This window comes from Myotis lucifugus, unplaced genomic scaffold (assembly GCF_000147115.1).
Source record: "Myotis lucifugus unplaced genomic scaffold, Myoluc2.0 scaffold_94, whole genome shotgun sequence".
Taxonomy (NCBI): Eukaryota; Metazoa; Chordata; class Mammalia; order Chiroptera; family Vespertilionidae; genus Myotis; species Myotis lucifugus.
In genome coordinates this window covers 4,445,289-4,466,312 of record NW_005871142.1, presented here as the reverse complement: position 1 = coordinate 4,466,312, position 21,024 = coordinate 4,445,289, and the positions used below count along the sequence as shown (strand labels likewise).

Below are 21,024 nucleotides of genomic sequence, written 5' to 3'. Positions count from 1 at the left end.
CGACCTATGAACCAGGAGGTCAGGGTTCGATTCCTGGTCAGGGCATATGCCCAGGTTGCAAGCTTGATCCCCAGGGCATGCAGGAGGCAGCTGATCAATGATTCTCTCTCATCATTGATATCTCTATCTCTCTCTTCCTTCCTTTCTGAAATCAATAAAAAATAGTTCTAAAAAATAATAAAAATACTTAAATAAATGAACACAATCTTAAATTGTGTGGCTGTGAGAGTTACTACAGCTCAGGTCTTTCATTTCATAAATGAGGAAATCAAGGCCTAGAAAAGGGAAGCAACTTGTTTAATTTTACATAATTATTAATGCTCAGTGGGCAGTATGCTGACTGACTCCCATTATATAACTATTTTTACTTTGCAAGATTTTTCTTCTACTTATTCCAAATAGGAATACAGAGTACAGAAAAATATTAATACAGTGTGCCTTTGGTTTTTAGATTTTATGAAAGTTTTCAGAATGAATTTAATTGCTTTTTAAAACTACCATCTGTTATTCTATATAGGTGAATTAAAAAATTAAATGGATTGTCCTAAACGTATTGTTTTAGAACTCATTAAAAGTGTAATTTCATTAATGTTGTTATATTTAAGGCCCCGGAGCAAGCTTTTTGTGGTGCTGAACCATCTGCCAACTTGACAAGTGATCCCATTCTGCACATGGACCTGTGTTCCTGCAGGTAGGGAACCCCTATGGGGTAAAATCTAACCTGTGGCACCTCTGGCCAGTGGGCAATGGCGCTGCCTGGTGATTGACTCCAGGTCACGGGTCCTTTGTCAGCGCTTTGTCAACGGTTCCTTTGTCAACACTCTATCAGGGCCAACAGCTTGCATATACTTTTGGGTCTGAACAGCATCTGTGCTGAGGTCTGGCCTCCTCACGGGGCAGACATCAGCATATGGCAGCTCTAGCTTGGGGTAAGGAAATTCATGCTGTTGTACACTTCTCTCTTTATTGCGTATTCCTCTCTACATACAAACCTCCTGGTGTTTACATTGAGCTTTTGGAAATTCATCTAGTTTCTGACTGGTAACGATTGAGCTGTTAATCTTCCAAGTGGATGTGGTTATTTATCTTAGAGATCTTCTCAACCTCGTGGAAGTAGAAGAGCTAAACAGAAGTAATGGGGGAGGGCGATGTTCTTGTTTAAGAAGAGAAGAATCAGGATGACTATAAAAATATGGTGGTGATTATATAATAAACATAACTGTTTTCACAGGATAAGTGAGAAGCTTTCTTCATGAACTTAAAATTAGGCTGCTGGATAAAAGTTGCAAAATGTGGTCTTATATACGAAAACACTTATTAAAAACAGCTTTATTGAAGTAGAATTGCTATTCAAAGAACTACATATATTTAATGTGCACAATTTAGTGAGTTTGAACATGCTAAAGCACTTGTTAATAAATCACCAAGATCACGGTAATAGACATATCCAATATCTCCCAGAGTTTCCTTGTGTCTCTCTGTTTTTGTGCTACTAATTAACCTAAGATTTATCCTCTTAACATGTTTACAAGTGCACAATATCATGCCATTAATTCTGGGCACTGTGCTGCACAGCTCATTTCTAGAACTAACTCACTTAGCACAACTGGAACTTTATAACATTGACCAACAGCGCCCTATTTCCTCCACCTCCAAGCCCCTGGCAGCCCCTCTTTTCTTCTCTGCTCCTGTGAGTTTGCTATTACAAATACCTCATGTAAGTGGACTCATCCAGTATTTGTACTTCTGGGTGGGCTTATTTCACACTCTGTGATACATTCAGAGTGGTCCAGGCGAACTACCTGTGAGTTCATCAACTCCCCATTAATAGAATTACTTACACAAAGAGGGATGTCTGTTTACCAAAGAAGAGGTAGAGCCCTATACTTTGCTGCTTCCAAACCACCTCAGGATCTTCAGTAGAAGTTCAAATTCCACCTGGCTGGTGTGGCTCAGTGGTGTGGCTGGTGTGGAACCAGGAGATCATGGATCAATTACCGGTCAGGGCTCATGCCCGGGTTGCGGGTTCCATCGCCAGTGGGGATTGTTCAGGAAGCAGCCAATCAATGATTCTCTCCCATCATTAATGTTTCTATCTCTCTCTCCCTCTCCCTTCCTCTTTGGAATCAATAAAAATATATTTTAAAAAGTTCAAATTCCAAAGCACTACTTTATATAGCTACTGAACTAGGAATCTTCATGTATGTTTTAAAATAATTTCCCCTGATGTTCTTTATATTGCCAGATTTTCACAAGTTCATAGAATGGTGTCAGAAACCACTAGTTAGGAGGTGTTCTTGTGTTTTGGGTGTGTGCTGGTGAATTTGTATTTGCCTTCACACACACATATATATGCATGTGGGAGAGTCATGAAATAATTCCAACTTTTCTCCTAGCCCTTCCACAGAAAAAACACTCTTATGTCCCTGAGATTTAAACCATGCTTCCTTTGTAGGTTCACACAGGCACAATTATTTTAGGTTGAGCAGTGGCATACCTGACTCCACAAAAGAGGGCACATCATGCTGTTGAGGGTTATTTGGAGCTAAGATGGGCTGTTCTGCACAGCACCTACATATCTCTGGAGACACTGTTGAGCTACCTCCCATGATTTATAGGTAATTAAGCATCTGTTTCCATGTTAACCCAAGGAGACCAGGTGGCTCAAATGCCTCATCTGAGGTCCTCATCTTTCTCCATATGGCTTCTCTAGCCAAGTCCTCTTACATCATAACATCTCCTCTAATAAGATCAGTTCACACTGAAGTTCCTTTTCTGGGCTCCTACAGTCATGTTTATAGCACAGAGCTCAGATCCTGTGTCTTCTCTAGTCATCTAAAGCACAGGCCCCTAAAGGAAACAGAGTACCCCATCCATCTTCTTCTGCAGTATTTTTAACATCTGGCATGGAACACAGTTCAGAGTCACTGCTAAGAATGACTTGTTGGCTGATTTTTAAAACGTATTGTACCAGACGAATAATATATTGAAACAGGTTTCTTTCTCTTCTAAAAATGATAGAACTTACTATTATTACTCACTGATCTTGCAAACATAAGGATATTTGCTTGTATTTCCAATGGGAGGTTGGGTCCAACAAAATAAATTGGAAACCACATATAAAAATGAATCATCTATTTTTTATTGAATACACATTTTCACGTTAAACATCTTTAATACTTAACATGCATTCCTGCTAGCTTTAGAAACCAACATGGTTTATGGATTCAATTAAAAACCTTTCATTGAAAGGAAATCTATTTTTAATTTTCATTTTAATCATTTAAATATTTAAAGATGTTGCCTTTGTTCTCCAAACTTCTTTTAATCATATTGGGTATGCATACATAGGCACTTTTGAGAAAATTGACATTTTTATGATCCGGATGTTCCAAAAGAATGCATTTCTTCAACCTGGAAAATGCATTGTCTAACCCTTAGTTTTGCTTTTGAATTTCATCAAACGTATAAGTGAGTCCTGTGTTAATAAGCCCATGAGGAATCCCTGTTATTACTGGAATAGATATTTAACATTTTGTGACTTGAGTGGGGCTCCTGCTTCAGCTCTTGCTTCTGCTCAACCCAACTCCATGGTCTGTCAGTCACCACTCTCACACCTGCTTCAACTTATCTGCAAGAATTCACTTTGAGTATGTTGGGCTCTGGAGGTCTACCAGTGGAATCTATCAAATATCTAAACTTCTATCCAGATGAGAAATCTAGGTTGACTCTGCATGGGCCTCATACAGACTTGGGTACCAAATCCAGCTCTCCCCTTTATTATTTTCATGACTTGAACAGTTTACTTAAGTTCCTTGAGATTGTATTTCCTCATCTAAAATAATGTCTTCTCTGCAGAGTTGATGTGTGTTTCAGGTATAATACACATCTGGTTCATAGAAGGTCCTTGGTAAATGGTCACTCTTGAAAATGTTGTCAATTTTCCATGAGAATGAGAACCTTGAAGTCAGGAGATGCTGTGTAGGCACCTGGAGGAACTTCAATCTATCCTTCATGTACTATTTTCTTTTCTTTTCTTGGTTTTAAGTCTAAATGCTCATCTTGTACCTAAGGGAACAGCTCTGTAGCCACCCGAGTGGTTGAAGCACAGATATATTGGGATTCTGAAAGCCTGTAAACAGTGAGATAACTGCACTGTTCTGCTAATATGGACTCACCTTAGCTTCCGAGAAAGAAAATTCGATGCAAAGAGACCTCCTGGGCCATGGATATTGCTGGGGCCTCTTTGCAGCCCCTGGCTCTACCAGGCTGAGCCTGTGCTGTTTCCACACCCCGATCAGGCCAGCCCTAGGTTTGGGGATGAGGTGGAGATGATTGTGACACATAGGCAGATGGTGATTTCAAGGGAACTGGGAAAGGTCCTCTGTCACATTTAAGACTACCCTGTCTCCTCTTCTATTACTTTAAAAAGAGAGAAGAGGACTTTTCTTTCCTAGGTGGAGGATGCAAATGTTTCCATCCCATAGGGAATTTGGCTTCACCAGGCCTTTTTTTCTTTTTTTCTGTTAGGCTCACTGTTCTCCTAAAGAGACAGATGGTTATTCAGAAGACATTTCTTTCTCACACCACCTTTGGCAGCCTCCCTTCTTGAGCAAATCACCTTCAATAGTCCCTTATTTTGTAAATTTACCCCATTCAGGGGATGAACATTTATTAAATGCCCACAAAACCTGCCTTTGCATTAGGCATCTTACATACCTGATTTCATTCAAACCCGACCAAAATTCTCATGGGTAAGGGGCATACGCTACATTTTTATACAGGAGAAAACATCCACTAGGAAGTTGTGAGAAACATCGCCAAGACTACACAATAAGAGGACAAAATTGAGATTTAAAAACAAATTTGTGGGACTTCAAAGTCCATGTTCTTTACACTACATAATGATGCTATTGGCTTTAAGAAAAAAAAAATTAGATCGTCTGCATTGTTCACTCCTGCAGCTCAACATTATGACTTATTCTTTCAAAAATTGGCTAAGGAACCAGAACCTCTCAAAACAGAATATTTATTTATTGTTATGCTTTTTAAGGTGAATTATTGGAGTCATTGATTTTCACTGCATATCTAGTTTGTATATATTTTATTTATCAATATCCATGGAAAGTTTGGATATATAGAATTAAGAAAGATCTCAGAAACATAGTGCAGTAGAGTGAGTTAAGACTTTGGAATTAGATATGCATCCATGCCAATCATTGGCTGTTTGACTATGAGCAGGTTGTTTGATCCTTCTAAGTCTCAAGTTCTTTATATGTATAATGGGTACAGTGGTAAATATCTTGCATGATTATTTTAAGAACTAAGCAAGATACAAAACATAATGTCACAAAATTGGACACATTGAGACATGCATTAAACAATAGACATTATTAGAACTATCATTATCTTATTATCAACATAATAGCTTAAATATGAATAATGTGTATAGAGAAATCATATTCATATACTATTCAAAATATTCCTATTTCCTTCTAAACTGTGTCTTGTCTACCACCAAATTTTCAGCCCCTTTCACAGTACTCAGCACCTAAGAGGTACTAAGTAAATATTGGTTGCATTGAATTAAGGATAAAGCAGTAATTTAAGACATCTAGGTTCATGACCTAGGACTTTATTAGACTGTCATCAATTTCAAATGTATAAAGTAAAACATGGGGCTAGAAGTTCTATAAGGTGCTTCACATTCCAAGATGGTACATTTGGAAGTCCTACAATGAAGTGTATAGGGCATATTTGTTTGAGCATTCATTAAGCAGCATTAAAGCTAGGTAAGAGAATTTAGAACATTAGGTGAAAACAATATTCCTTTCTTTGATTAATTATTTAACAGCAAGGGAAAACGTGATGACTTTTCAGGAGTGAATCTGAGGTCACTAACTATATAACAAAACCAACCATCTGATAAATGTGTACAAAATGCAGATAGCGCATGCTGCTGGAAGCAACGACCCAAGATGCTGAGGAAAGGTATTTCACTTCATTAGGCATCTCTAATGAGATGTGGGGAGGGTAATTATCTGAGCAGCACTGCTGAACCGTGTGCAGGCTCAGGGTTGCCAGACAGGTCAGAGCTGGTTGTGGTGACTCAAGAATGAATGAAGATCTGTAGTAGCCTCATGTTTCTTGTCCTCTAATTGTGTGTTATGCTGCAGAATTTTATTCTGTATGTACTTTTAACTGTTCTCTATGCATATGTACATATCATCTTTTCCTTATTATATTATGTGTTCTTTGAGATCAGGGACAATGTGATTCATCTTATATATTCTTCACACTTTTAGTGCAGTCGATCAGGAGAATGAAAACTTTAAAATGGGTATAACCTTTCCTTTCTTGTAGAATTTTCCTGTTTGTATAACCTGAAATGTAAAACAGCTCAGTGCCTGACAGTTCAGTGAATAAATTTACTTTTATTGTTATTATTTACAGCAATTATCAAGGGGCTAATTAGATATTGAGAGTTGGCCCCCTTTGCTATATTATCCTTCTTAAAATCTTAATAGACTAGCAGAAATTAGGGAGGCATAAAAAGAGGGTAATCATAAAGGATTATCTCCACTAATGGCATTCTCATATTTTCCCTACTCCCCCTGGTGCTCTCGGCTTTAAAAAAAAAGAGGGGGGAGGGGAATTAAAAGGCTCTGGTTTGCCTTCTCCCAAAGAAAGTGTTTTCTTCCTAATTTTATCACTGAAATATTTGGGACTTCTTACATGATATTTTTTCTTTATTTTTAATGTTCACACTATCACAGATGTCCCCATTCCCCGCCCCTCCTGTGCCCCCTTTCACCCAGTCTCCCCCCTTCCTCTGGCCATCACCACACTGCTATCTGTGTTCCAGGCTTATGCATATATGTTCTTTGGCTAACCCCTTCACCTTTCATTCAGTCCTCCCTTCCCACTCCCCCTCTGACAGCTGTTTCTATTTTGTCCATCAGTTCATTTTGTTCATTAGATTCCACATTTAAGTGAGATCATATGGTATTTGTCTTTCCCTGACTGGCTTGTTCAACATAGTATAATAACTTCTGGGTCCATCCATTGCTGTTGAAAAGGGTAAGAGATCCTTCATTTTTCCAGCTGCATAGTATTCCACTGTGTAAATGTACCACAGCTTTTTTAGCTATTCATCTACCGATGGGCACTTGGGCTGTTTCCAAATGAAGACAATGCTTTCTAGTGAATGAAGCTTCCTTTAAAGCAGAACTATAATTGCCTCTCTGCTATCTTACCTGCACCCCTCATGGGGATGAAATGAGACTTTAAAGATGGCTCTCTGTCCAGAGATGTTCCCTAGGATCTAGGTTTGCTGCATTGTTTTGCCTCTGTGTATTTGAAACTTAACTGTGTACCAAGAGAACTTTGCAATGAGAGGCAAAATATTTAGTCCAGGAATGCCCGTTACTCACTTTAGTTACACTTTGACTCAACTCTAACAGAACCTGGTATGCAATTTTGTGAGCCTTGTCCTTTTATTCTAGAATCTACATGTTTGAGCACTTAGCTAGAACTATGTAAAGGAGATGGACATAAAAGAGAAGTATCAAGACAAACCATACAGACTACTTTGTTGAAAAAAGGCCATGGAGAAATAAAGAAAAATTGTGGGAAGAGAATGCTTTTTCTTCCATTACTTTTTAAAAAATCATTTTATTGTAACTTTATGCTTAAATTACACAAAGACTTTTCAGAAATGTGTTTGCCATGCAGGTGTCCTATCCATCACAAAGCATGCATTCCTTTCCCTAGTATTTTTGACACCATGGCAACAGAATGCCACTCTAGTCTAGACACTCACTGGAGAATACACTGCTCTTTTAATATAGTGAATTTCTGTTTAGGACTGGTCCAGTCTCAAGGAAACCAATCCTTGCTTTGCCCAGGCAATCTCTGTGTTATAGCAGAATGTTCAGCTGTTGAATATTGCCCCAATTCTTTTCTTTTGTAGCGTATGCCTGGGGAGTAAGGACATTTTCAACTAACTCTTCCCTAGGGTGCTATCTGTAAATGGAAAGGAGAGAGACACATGCTGAGCCTAATGGAAAGGTTTTCTCGTACAAAACTTAGAATAGGGACTGTGGCATCTAAATGATTCAGCCGAGGTTAATAATCTGAGGCACTGATGCCTTTTGGAGCTGGAGTCCCCTTGGAATAAGTCTGCTCCTGCCCTGCCACAGTGTCACCCTCTGAGCAATCTCAGTGTGTTCCTTTGGCACAGCCTCAAGCTTAATGCACATCCAGTAAAACTCCAGGATGTGGGGGTCTATAGACATCCGGGTGTTTGTTTCTGAGTGACTGGTGGTATAATACTCTCCAAGACTTATTCATTGAAATCTTTTTTAATGTCCATCTTCTGCTTGATCGAGAGTCTGGTATGCATTGTCCAAGTTAAGATCTGGTAGAATCTTGTTATAAACATTACTTCTCATCACAGAGGAGCCCTGGCAGCATTTGGGAGGTTGTTGCAACTCACAAATTACTTGTGTGGCTCTCTTTCCTGGCAGCTTCTAGAACTAGGACCTTCTACTTTGTACCTGTACACTTAGCCCACAGCCGGCTCCGCTGTCCATGCTATTCCCTGTGACAGGTAAAGCTTCCTGCCAGCATGAAGGCACAGATCTTTATTAATGTCACTGTGATTTGTTTTTTCCGTGTCCAATGTTCTGTCTGGTAGCCCGGATTTCTAATCAAGTTTGTTTAGTTTTTAGAAATAGTAATCTCCTTAAAACACCCCAAATTGTAAAATTAAGCAAATTATTCCCAAAAGGCAGTCATCAGAAACCACAGCACTTCCGGGGGCCAGCTCACCTCCCTCAAGGACATGTGCTTTCTGATTCTAAGAGCATCTCTGCTTCTCTCTGTGAACCAATATAGTTCTCTCCTCTCTACTGACTAGTGTCCTCTACTCACTCGGATATTTTGCTTCCTAGAACTTCCTGCAAATGGCTCGTCTTCATCCTAATGTTACTCTGGCATCCTTTTTGCTTCTGACCCCAACACTAGCTAAAGGCTTTTCAACAGTTTCATGGGGTAAATTTCTGACCCACGTCTAGTCTTTGTGCCAGGCTCCGTGTTTCTAAGTAGGTGATGAATTTCCATCCTTGAGTTGAGTGTCCATCCTTGATTCAATCAATCATGGTTGGATAGTGGAGCAAAGGCCTGTGGCACTACCCATGTCTGTTCAGTCCCTCTCTTTCATTTGGCAGGGATGTGGGTGGCCAGTTCCCTTAGAAGGACCAATGCATAGTCAGCAACGAGAAGCACAATAAGTCATTCAAGACAGGCTTGAAATACTCATCGTTGTGAATCTGGCCTCTTGAGTGTTAGTTCTTCGTCTATAAGCAAGGTAGTGACAATATGTCAGGATCCCTTTAAGAATTACTGATGTAAGTGGGTAACACAATGTTTTCCATTTTTAACCCAGGATACTGTGATTAGTTACAATAGTAGTATAATTATTAATAATAATTGTATAATTTAGGAGTAATAGTTGTAGTGATAACTATAGTGTTTTAGTAGTGATAGTTGTGTATTAGTAATAGGAATAAGAGAAATAGGTGGTAAGTAGATAGTGGTAGAGTTCTGGCCAGCAGGAAAAGCTCTGACTTCTTTAGCCTTTGCTGACTCCCTGCCTCAAAGACCTGGTGAGAAGTCCAATTCTTGAGACTAGGTCTGCAGGAAAACAAAAATAAAATTAGCAGAATTCAGAGGGACAGAGAATTGATTTATGAGTCAGGGCATGGTCTGGCTTCAGGCTGGCTGGGTGTTGAAGATGAAACAATGTCATTAGAATTCTGTAGAGACCTTTCATCTCTTGGCTGTACTTCCCCATAAGTTGATTTTATTCTCAAGCAGACCTTCCTGATATAGTGGGACAGATGACTATTGACATAAATCTAGTTTTGTTGTGTCTTTTGAGCTAGCAATCCTAGAGGAACAGGCCATGTCTTTTACATACCAACCCAGCAAAACACCCATGAAAACTTTTGGCTGGATGCTAGAGCCATCTCTATATAAGTTACCTTGGCCAGGTGTAGGGGTGGGGTTGGGTACTCTGACCTGATCTAGGTCCCTCTCCAGGTCTGAAAGGGGGTTGGGGAGGCTTAGTCTCACCTTAATACAATGTAGTTAAAATGTAAATGAGTTAGAGCTTCAATAACAAGAGACAAGTAGGAGCAAAAAAGAAGCAAATATCTACTACACAGTCCTTACAAGTTGATTGTTGGTTGTTGGTTGTAAGGCTAATGAGATAATAAATTCAAATTACTGATTGAAGTGGCAGACTCATAAATAGTATGAAATTAATAGTTATCCCTCCCCTCTTTTTCCTATTGCATCTTCCATTCTTATATGGTATTTGGCCCCAATCCCATTTTTAAAAAAATCTGTTTCCCCTGGTATAGATTAGATGACTATGTGGAATTGATTTCAAGTATCGGATAACCATGAGTTGAATTCTTAAAGGGTTCTTTTTCAACCCTAGAACTCTGTGATTTGAGACTTTGTTGTTAATGGCAGACACGTTGATCCATTTTTAGGTATATATCCCTAAATTTCAAAGTCACCCCCAGCTTCCCTTTCTCCCTTGCATCTCTTCCTCTATCAAACAACTTCTTGGATTTTCTTGTTTCTGCCCCTGTCCTATACAATTCACACATTCCCTCTACCCATTCCTATGATTAACACCTAAGTCCAGGCCCTCGCTTCTTTTCTTTCTTTCTTTTTTTTTTTTAAATGAAGGTAAAGTTCACATAACTTAAAATTAATTATTTTCAGGTATACAATTTAGTCAATTTAGTGTTGTGCAACTACCACCTCTGTCTACTTTAAACACATTTTTGTCACTCCCAAAATGAGCTCCATGCCCATTAACAGCCTCAGGAAACTACTATTCTGCCATCTGTCTCTATGGGTTTATTTGTTCTGGATATTTCAAATAAATGGAATTATACACTATCTGACCTTTTGTATTGGGCTTCTTTCACATAGCATGATGTTGTCAAGGCTCACTCATGCTGTAGCATGTGAGTATTTCATTCTTTTTCATGGCTGAATTCTATGGGTGCACCACGCTTTGTTTATCCATTCACCTGTCAATGGGCATTTGGAAGGCTCTCATTTTTTCACCTTAACCTTGACTATAGCTGGAGCTCCCGCTGGGCTGCTGCATTGCTCAACTACAGAAAGCAATGGTCACTTTGTATTCCGTATGAATAGTCCCTCCTAGAGTTGAGCAACACAGGGATTCTGCTCCGAACCAGAAGCTTTCTCAAACCTTATTTCAAATGCATACTGATAATGTTGGCCATCTACTTTTCTAAAGCCCATCTTTGATCATATTATCCTCTACTCAAAATCCTTTGATGGTCCCCTTTTACTTATAAATTACATAATAATAATAGATACAGTATATTAAATTCTAGGTATGTGCCAAGCATTTTTCCATACCCTGTACATGAGTGATGTCACTTAACTCTCACAACAAATATGTAACTATCCTTCTTCCCTTTCTATAAATGAGGAAAGTGAGTCATAGTGTATCCAAGAACATATCCAAGGTCACACAGCAGGAAAGTGTTGGAACCAGAATAATAACCCTGGTAGACAGACGCTAAGGTCGCCCCTAATGATCCCCACATGCCGATGTGCATGCCTTTGCATAAAATTCTCTCCATGTGTGCTGACTAGAACTGTGGCTTCCTTCTAGCCAATAGAATATGGCAAAAGATAATGGGATGTCACTTCCATGATTACCTTATATAGGGTGTCCCAAAATTCACGCAAGATTTGAATTTTGCGTGAGCATTAACAACAACAACAACAAAAAATAAAAGCCTAATTTTACTTGGTTTAATGAATCAGATTCTAATATCTGTTGCCCTTTGATTTCAATCCCTTCAATTTGATAAGCATTACCAAGTGCCAACTATGGCCCAGGAGCAGGGACAGTGAAGACCAATGAAGACCACGGCTTTGCATATGTGCCAGCAAAGTGTGGAGGCCATTTACCCGATGTGCTATTCCATACATAACCCACCCTATACTGTATACTTTATGAATCAATAAAAAATTTACAATGTTTAATTATAAACCTGTGTTTTCTATCAAAATTACTTCTTGCGTGAATTTTGGGACACCCTATATTGTGTAAGTCTTTTCTTAGAAGACTCCCTTTGCTGGGTATGAAGTACTTGGCCATGTTGGAGGGGCACACATGGCAAAGATCTTTAGCCAACCTCTACGACTGAAGGGGGGCCTCTTTCCTCAAATCAACAAAAAGCAGGGACCCTCAGACATACAGCCACCCAAACCTGGATGGACTTGGAAGCATTCTTCTTTAGCCTGGCCTCCGGGTGAAAACGCAGCCTGGTGGACACCTTGATGATAGATAGCTCAGTAGGGCTCTACAGAGGACCCAGCAAAGGCATGTCTAGACTCCGGATGCATGGAAACTTGAGATAGTAAATGTGTGCTGTTTGGTTTTTTTACTTTTATTTTTATATTTTTATTGATTTCAGAGAGGAAGGGAAAGGGAGAGAGAGACAGAAACATCAATGATGAGAGAGAATCATTGATTGGCTGACTCCTGCACGCCCCCTACTGGGGATCAAGCCCACAACCCAGGCATGTGCCCTTGACAGAATGGAACCTGGTACCCTTCAGTCTGCAGGCAGACGCTCTATCCACTGAGCCAAACCGGCTAGGGCGTAAATGTGTGCTGTTTTAAGTCCCTGGAATCATGGTAATTTCTTATACAGCCAGAGAAAATGGATGCAGATTTTGGTACCTGGAAGTGGGACACTGCTGTAACAAATACCTAACTGTGGGAGTGGCTTTGGAATTGGGCAGTGGGAGGAGGCTGGAAGAATGTCGAGACTTCTGACAGAAAAGGACAAAGGGGCTCTGAACGGACCGCTAGTAGGGACATGGAGTTGGAGAACGCTGCTGGTGATGATTCAGAAGGGAGCGAGGCATGCTTTTGGAAACTGGAGAAAGAAGCATGCTTGTAATGTCACGGCAGGAAACAGCCACGTTGTCTCCTTCACTTACGGATAAGCAGCATTTGTAAGTGATGAACCTGGATGTACAGTAGGGAGATTTATGACTCTTGCAACTTCATCTTGAACTGTTAAATTAAGTTTTCCATAGTGAGGTTCTGTCTACCAGCCCAGCGTGTTCTAGACACATGCAAAACTTCTAGTTTCCAAAACTCCATCTGCATATTCCTGTCTCTGCACTTTGGTATAATGGTTTATTAACATGTAATTTTCCACTTACAATGCTCTTCCCTCTCCCCACACCTCCCCATCCCTTAAAGCCCAACTCAAATGTTCCCTTATTGCCCTAACTGGTTGGGCTCAGTGGATAGAGCGTTGGCTTGCAGACTGAAAGGTCCCAGGTTTAATTCCGGTCAAGGGCATGTACCTTAGTTGTGGGCACATCCCTAGTAGGAGGTGTGCAGGAGGCAGCTGATTGATGTTTCTCTCTCATCAATGTTTCTAACTCTCTATCCCTCTCCCTTCCTCTCTGTAAAAAATCAATAAAATATATTTTAAAAAAATGTTCCCTCATTGCTTGAGCGCTTAGCTACAATTATTCTTTATCTCTTTGGTGTATTTTGTTCCCCAATAACTCTGCTGGGGCTCAGAGTTCCATGCTTACATGTTGACTGTGCCTGCAAAATCATAACCTTCTTTTTTCTGTGTGCCCTTCTTAAAAATGTTTTTAAACTGTTTTATTAAAGTGTAATTGACACATTGGCATTTAAAGTGTACATTTTGACAAATTTTAACATGTTATACATACATGAAAACACAATAATGAAGATAATGAGCATTTCCATTCCCCCCAAACATTCCCTGTGTCCCGTTGTAAAGGCTGCCTCACACCCATTCTTTCTCAGGCCATCAGTAAGTGGCTATCACAACAGATTAGTTTGAATTTTCCAGAATTTTGTAAAAATGCAATAATACTGAATGCACTCTTTACTCTGGCTTTTTCCCTCATATTTTTCCCTGATTATTTTGCGATTCATTCATGTTGTTATATGTACCAATAGCTTACTCTTTTTATTTATTGCTGAGTGGTACTGCATTTTCTGGATATGCCACTGTTTGTTTATGTATTCAAGTGTTGAGGGATAAGTGGAATGTTTCTAGTTTAGGCTATTATAAATAAAGCTGCTATGAGTTTTTATGTACAAGTTTTTGTATAGATATATGCTTTCCTTTCTTGGGGGTAAATTCCTAGGAATGGAAAGTCTAGACCATATGGTAGTTGTATATTTAATTTTTAAGAAACTGTTATACTGTTTTCCAAGCTGATTTTACTTTTTGTACATTTCTTCCATCCGTGCATGAGAACTGCATTTCCTCACCAAAACTTACTATGGTCAGCCTTTAATCTCAGTCATTCCAGCACATTGTGATAAAATCTCATTGTGGTCTTAATTTGCATATCTCCAAAATGTACGAAGTTGAACATCTTTTACTGTGTTTATTTTTCCATTCATATGTCTTCTTTAGTAAAGTGTCTATTCAAATTTTTCCCACTTCTTAAATTGGGCTGTTTGATTTATTATTACTAAATTTTGAATGTTCTTTATATATTCTGGGTACAAATCATTTATCAAGCATGTGCTTTGCAAATATTTTCTTCCTGCCAGTGGCCTGCCTACTAATCTTCTTAATGATGTCTTTTCAAAAGCAGAATAGTTTGTTCTTTAATTCTAAGCTGTCCTCGATGCCTTATGGCCCCTTTCCAAAACTCCAATGCTTCATATTTATGTTGGTCTAGTGGTGTTTCAGGCAAGAAAGTGAATCCACCCTATGTGAGCCCATCTTGGTCAGACATAGTTCTCAATCATAAGACTGCTGAGGTTAGAGGTCTTTTGTTATCTAGCCCTCTCCCAAATGTAGTAAATCATCTTGTACATGGTAAATGTTCAAAATGAATGTTTGTTGAGTAGTTAGAATTTGCTTAAAAAGTGAACACTAGAATAAATCTCCTCTCTCCATTTGTTTTTACATTGATACAGCTCAGGAGAGAGCTGTATCGATAGCAGCTCTTTCCTGAAAGGAGAGTGCAGTGAAATGAACATTCAGTTTAGTTCAAAGCCCAGAGTAACTGGCATTTAGTTAACGGAGGCTTTGATGATTACTTTCGAGGCAGATTATTACAGTTACAGAGCATTTTATTTTTTATTTTGTAATTAATGGATACATATTATTATTTTACTGCATAAAAATTAGTGACAAACAGCCTTCATAGACGTTTATGTTGCTGGTGATAAAATATGGCTCCTGAATAAGTCTAGGGTGCTTTTAATTTTCTTTTGTCAGTAGTTTTCTTTTTCCAATTGATTAATTCTTCAGAATGAGGAATACAAGAAGAGTCTTAAACTTTTAAGTTTTTAAAATGTGTAGTTTCAACCACAGGGACCTATTTCCTGAGTTGAATTAGTTTGTTGTCACATGGCAAATATTTAAGATCTTAAATAAAACCAATCTTTTGTTTTTATGATTGGGATTAAGAATAGAAGCTTTAACTTTGATTTTAAAGTTTTGACTTATAATTTGTCACAATAGCATTTAAAGAGTAAGGTTTTTGCTCTTTGAAATTTTCATAAATTTTAAACACTTTGAAGTATTTACTTAGTTCACTTTTACAGATCTCTACCTTCTATTAGTTCTGTAATTCTTTTTTAAAATATATTTTTATTGGTTTCAGAGAGAAAGGGGGGAGAGAGAGAGAGAGAGAGAGAGAGAGAGAGAGAGAGAGAGAGAATATCACTGATCGGCTGCCTCCTGCACACCCCACACTGGAGGTCCAGCCCGCAAACCCAATATGTGCCCTGACTGGGAATTGAACTGTGACCTCCTGATTTATAGGTCAACGCTCAGCCACTGAGCATGCTGGCTGGGCTGTTCTGTGATTCTTATTTAAGATCCTAAAGAGCACATTCTAAATCTGATTATGAGTATTATTTATTATTGCTATTATTATTAATAATTATTAATGGGATACAGTAGGAAATCTTACCTTTGATTTAATTTTCTTTTTTCATAATTTATTTTGGAGGAAATGAAGTGGAGCCTGGGATGGACTTAAACAGCATTGGGAAACTACCAGAAGTTCAAAAGCCATGCATGAAATTAAATTATGTTATTCAATGGAAACTAGCAAATGACTTGGCATATTCTTTTGCTTGTAAATTAATATTTATTTGGTGAATAGTACTTTTTGTTGGTAAATGTTTCCCTCCACATCCCGCGTGGATCAGGGTTCAGGACCTGGAAGCGGAGCCGCACACAAATGAAAGAGAAAAGACACGAGATAATTTGGAAATATTGGGGGACCAGGCGAGTAAGTCCAACTCAAGAGGAAGGACTTCCCCTGGTGCTCAGGCCGTGCCAACCTTTTATTGGTCTGGGATACACCCATAGCATAGCCCTTAGGCAGGCGACCCTGGGCAGCAGGCAGACTAGCCCATCAGCAAGGATTTACATAATAATAAATGGGGAAGTTACTTCAGCTACCACTGTCTGGACAAACAGAGGTGGCGCCTAGCTCCGACCTCGACCTTTGCTAGGGCTTCAAAGGCACCCAGCCTTGGGAGGGGGGGGGGTTCTCTGTCTACGCTTATCAGCTAGTGAAGACAATAAACGGTTTCCCACAACTTTTACTCTGAGTCAAACATGGTACTACTAGATGCTTAGAGTTAGCAAAGTGTAAAAAACTTCTACTTTTGCCTTTTAAAGCTTATGGTCTAGTTTAGATGTGGTTAAATTGGGATAAAAAGTGTTTCAGCCCTAGCTGATTTGGTTCAATGGATAGAGTGTCAGCCTGTGGATTGAAGGGCCCCGGGTTTAATTCCGGTCAAGGGCACGTACCTCGGTTGCAGACTCCCTGCCCTGGTCCAGGGCCTGCAGGAGGCAACCAATCTATGCGCCTCTCTCACATTGGTGTTTCTTTCTGTCTCTCACTCTCCTTCCCACTCTTCTAAAAATCAATGGAAAAAAATCCTCCAATGAGGATTTAAAAAAATAAGTGTGTTTTGGAGTTTTGGGTGAACTTCCTAAAACTTAGGGGATGTATCCTAAAGAGGCAGAGAGAATAGAGAGAGTTGACATCTTTTATTGTATCTAACTCACTCCTCCCCCCGCCCCAAATTAAGAACTATTGGTTTAGGGGTAAGAGAGACATGAAAATAAATAACAATGACCCTAGGTTATAAGTACTTTGAGGGGGCTATGTACAGAACACGTTGAACATCCATCAAAATATAATAATCATAAATGTGTATGTATCCAACATTGGAGCACCCAAATATATCAAGCAAACTTTAACAGAAATGAAAAGAAAAATAGACAACATTGCAATAAGAGTGGGAACTATCAACAATGGATAGATCATCTGAACAGAAAATCAGTAAGGAAACAGCAGACTTGAACAACATTATAGACCAAATAGACCTAATAAACAGAGAGTATTCCCTCCAACACCAGCAGAACACACGTTCTTACCCAATATACATGGAACATTCCCCAGGGTAGATCATATGTTAGGTCACAAAAAAAGTCTTAACAAATTTTTAAAAAGATTGAAATAACAGCAACTATTTTTCCCAACCACTATGGTATGAAATTAGAAAACAACAAGAGGAAGTTTGGAAAATTCACAAATATACGGATATTAAACATGCTCCTGAACAACCAATGGATTAAAGAAGAAATCAAAAGGAAAATAAAAACTGTCTTGAGACTGAAATGGAAATGCAACATAGCAAAACGTATGGGAAGCAGCAAAAGCAATGTTGAAAGAGAAGTTTATAGTGATAAATGCCTACATTAAAAAATAGAAAGATCTCAAGTGAAAAACCCAACTTTATAACTCAAGGAATTAGAAAAGAAGAACAATGTTAAGAAAAGAAAGAAAATAATGAAAAGTAGAGCAGAAATAAATAAAATGGAGACTAGGAAAATATAGAAAAGATTATCAAAATAAGAGTTGGTTATTTGAGAAGATGCAAATTGTAACCACAATGAGATATGACCTCATACCTGTTAGGATGGCTATATGTCTATTATAAAAAAGACAAGAGATAACAAGTGTTGGCAAGGACGTGGATAAAATAGAACCCTGATTTACTGTTGTTGTTTTTTTAATGTAAATTGGTATGGTCATTACAGAAAAAGGTATGGAGATTCCTCAAAAAATTAAAAATAAAACTACCATAGGATCCAGCAGTCCATTTATGAGTAGATATACAAGAAATGAAAACAGAATCATAAAGAGATATCTACATTCCCATGTTCATTGCTGCATTATTCAGCCTTAAGAAAGAAACAAATGCTGCCATTTGCAAAAACACAGGTGGACCTAGAGGTCAGAAGTCAGACATGGAAAGATCATTTACTGCAAGAACTCCCTTATGTAAATTTCAGCTGCACAACTTTATAATACAGCATCCGTATACTGCATTGTGTGCTCACCACCCGAAGTCTAGTCTCCTTCCATCACCATATGTTTGGCCCGACGATATCTGGTACATAATAGATTCTCAATAAATATTTGACAGTGCCTACTATGGCAGCACATATACTAAAGGAATGATACAGAGAAGGTTAGCATGGCCCCTGAGTAAGGATGACATGCAAATTCGTGAACTGTTCCATATTTTTAGAGAGTTAAATGTTATGTGATGACGGTATGGACTTTGTGGTAATCATTTCCCAATATACACACGTGTCAAATCATCACTCACCTTAAACTTATGCAATATTGTCAATGATATCTCAATAGAGCTGAGTGGGAGAGGAAAATGAATCCCTCCATAAATAAATAAATATAAAAAAATTAAGTCAGAATTTGCCATAGGTCAAAAAATTATACACATTCAAGTGTTTGTGTTCCCTTGTGTACTTGTTCAGTACAATGAAATATAATTTGTAAAAATTGAAAGAATAGACCCAACTAACACTCAACTGGAAAATATATAGGTGTTCATTATCAGGACTTGATTAAATAAGTGACAGTGCTGCTATTCAACGAAATAATCCACAAGCATTAAAAGACTTGTAAACATAAGGTTGATTTTTAAAAAGTTGAAGATGTATAAAATGAAAAATGAAAATCATAAAATTTATGCAAACATGTTTATATTTTGGTATTTTATACAACTGTCTGGACAGTGACTACTTCCAGTGGGATTGAGAGTAGATGCAGGGAGAACGAACTGTGTTTATTTCATACCATTCTCTAATATTTGATTATTTTAATAACAAGCACATATTATTTCTGTAATAACCATTTTAAAACTCCATTTTCCTCTAAGAGAAAAACTTCACAAGTTCCTTTGGCATTTTCTGCATTCTAAGACCAAGTATAGAAAGAAGCTGAGAGATCTCTTTAATACTCTGCCCAAGTGAGTACAGATTTTATTGGCGACAGAAGCAATATAAATATTTATCAGCAAAACTCATAGTCATCTAATGGGGAAAAAAGACTATCTTATGTATGACTCATATTGAATTGTCTAAAGCATAAAATAAAAATGCAGACCTCCTATGTAACCCACAAAGAAATGAAAAGCCATGGGACTGTATCTTTATTGTGTTTTTGAAAAAGTGATATTATAGTGGGAAATCAGAGACTATGGTACAGCAGCAGTTTAATTTAGTTCCTTTAAAATAGTAATAAAGTTTGCTGAGAAACTTGGTATATGTTTTCTAAGTATAAATCTCATAGAATTTTACTGACATATTGATGTAGAGATGATTCATTCAAAATGAGAAATAAGATTTTCCCATTTATATAGTATTTTTTCTGTTTATAATTATTGAAACAGTTTATGAATATCTGCTTTCTTCAATTAAAAGGAATCGTTTTAGATTTAAGCATAGCTAATTAAAAATTTTGAAGCTGCTTTTTAAATTAAATGTAGTGGGTAACATTGGTTAATAACTTTATATAAATGTCAGGTGTACTTTATAATACATCTGCATACTGCATTGCGTGTTCACCACCAGAAGTCTCCTACATCACCATATATTCACCATATATTTGATCCCCTTTACCCTTTTCATTCTACCCCCACCTCCCTTTCCCTCTGGTAACTATCATTCTTTTTTGTTTGTTGCATTTTGTTTTATATTCTACATATGAGTGGAATCAAATGATTCTTGTCTTTTTTCATTTGACTTATTTCACTTAGCATGCTACTCTCAAGAGTCATCCGTGTTGTCACAAATAGCAATATTTCATCTTCTCTTATGGCTGAGTACTATTCCATGGTATACCGTATACATACCACATCTTCCTTATCCAATCATCATTGAAGAACACTTAGGTTGTTTGCATATCTTGGCTATTGTGAATAATGCTGTAACGAACATAGGGGGTGCATATATCTTTATGAATAAGGATTCTCAAATTTTGGGGAACACAGTTTTTTGAGGAACTTCCATACTGTCTCCACTGGCTGCGCCAATTTACATTCCCACCAACAGGAATGAGAGTTCTTTTTTCTCCACGTCCTTGTCACCACTTGTTATTTATTTTCTTACTGATAATATCCTTTTATCAGGTGTGTATTGGTACTTCAGTGTGGTTTTGAATTGATTTGTATTTCTCTTATAACTAGTGATATTGGGCATCTGTATGCTGTTGTGAAGGAAATTTGTCTAAATGCTCTCAATGCCTACATAGCACCTCTCATGACTCTCAGTTTACCACAATGCTGAAGGGATTTAGTTTTCTCCGATTTCATTGGAACATATGAAGGTTCCTTTTAAGGATCAAATAAAAAGATCATGGTAAATGATTTTAGAAAATTTTGATTGAGTTTGCTTTTTGATTATTTTAACAATATGAAAAATGAATCACATTGCTTATTGGCTGTATTTATCTACCTTCTTTCTTGAGGTCCATGTAGGTTTGAGATATAAAGAAAGCATAAATTAATTCTGCCATTTGCCCATCATTGCCTACTGCTACCAT

At 38.0% G+C, this 21,024-nt stretch overlaps 1 non-coding gene across 1 annotated transcript; it reads left to right on the top strand.

The window, feature by feature from the left end:
- The first annotated feature begins 18,603 nt into the window (after nucleotides 1-18,603).
- LOC111826669 lies at nucleotides 18,604-18,707 on the top strand. The gene has a single exon (XR_002830029.1). It is a non-coding gene; the product is annotated as a U6 spliceosomal RNA (small nuclear RNA).
- Nucleotides 18,708-21,024: the final 2,317 nt, after the last annotated feature.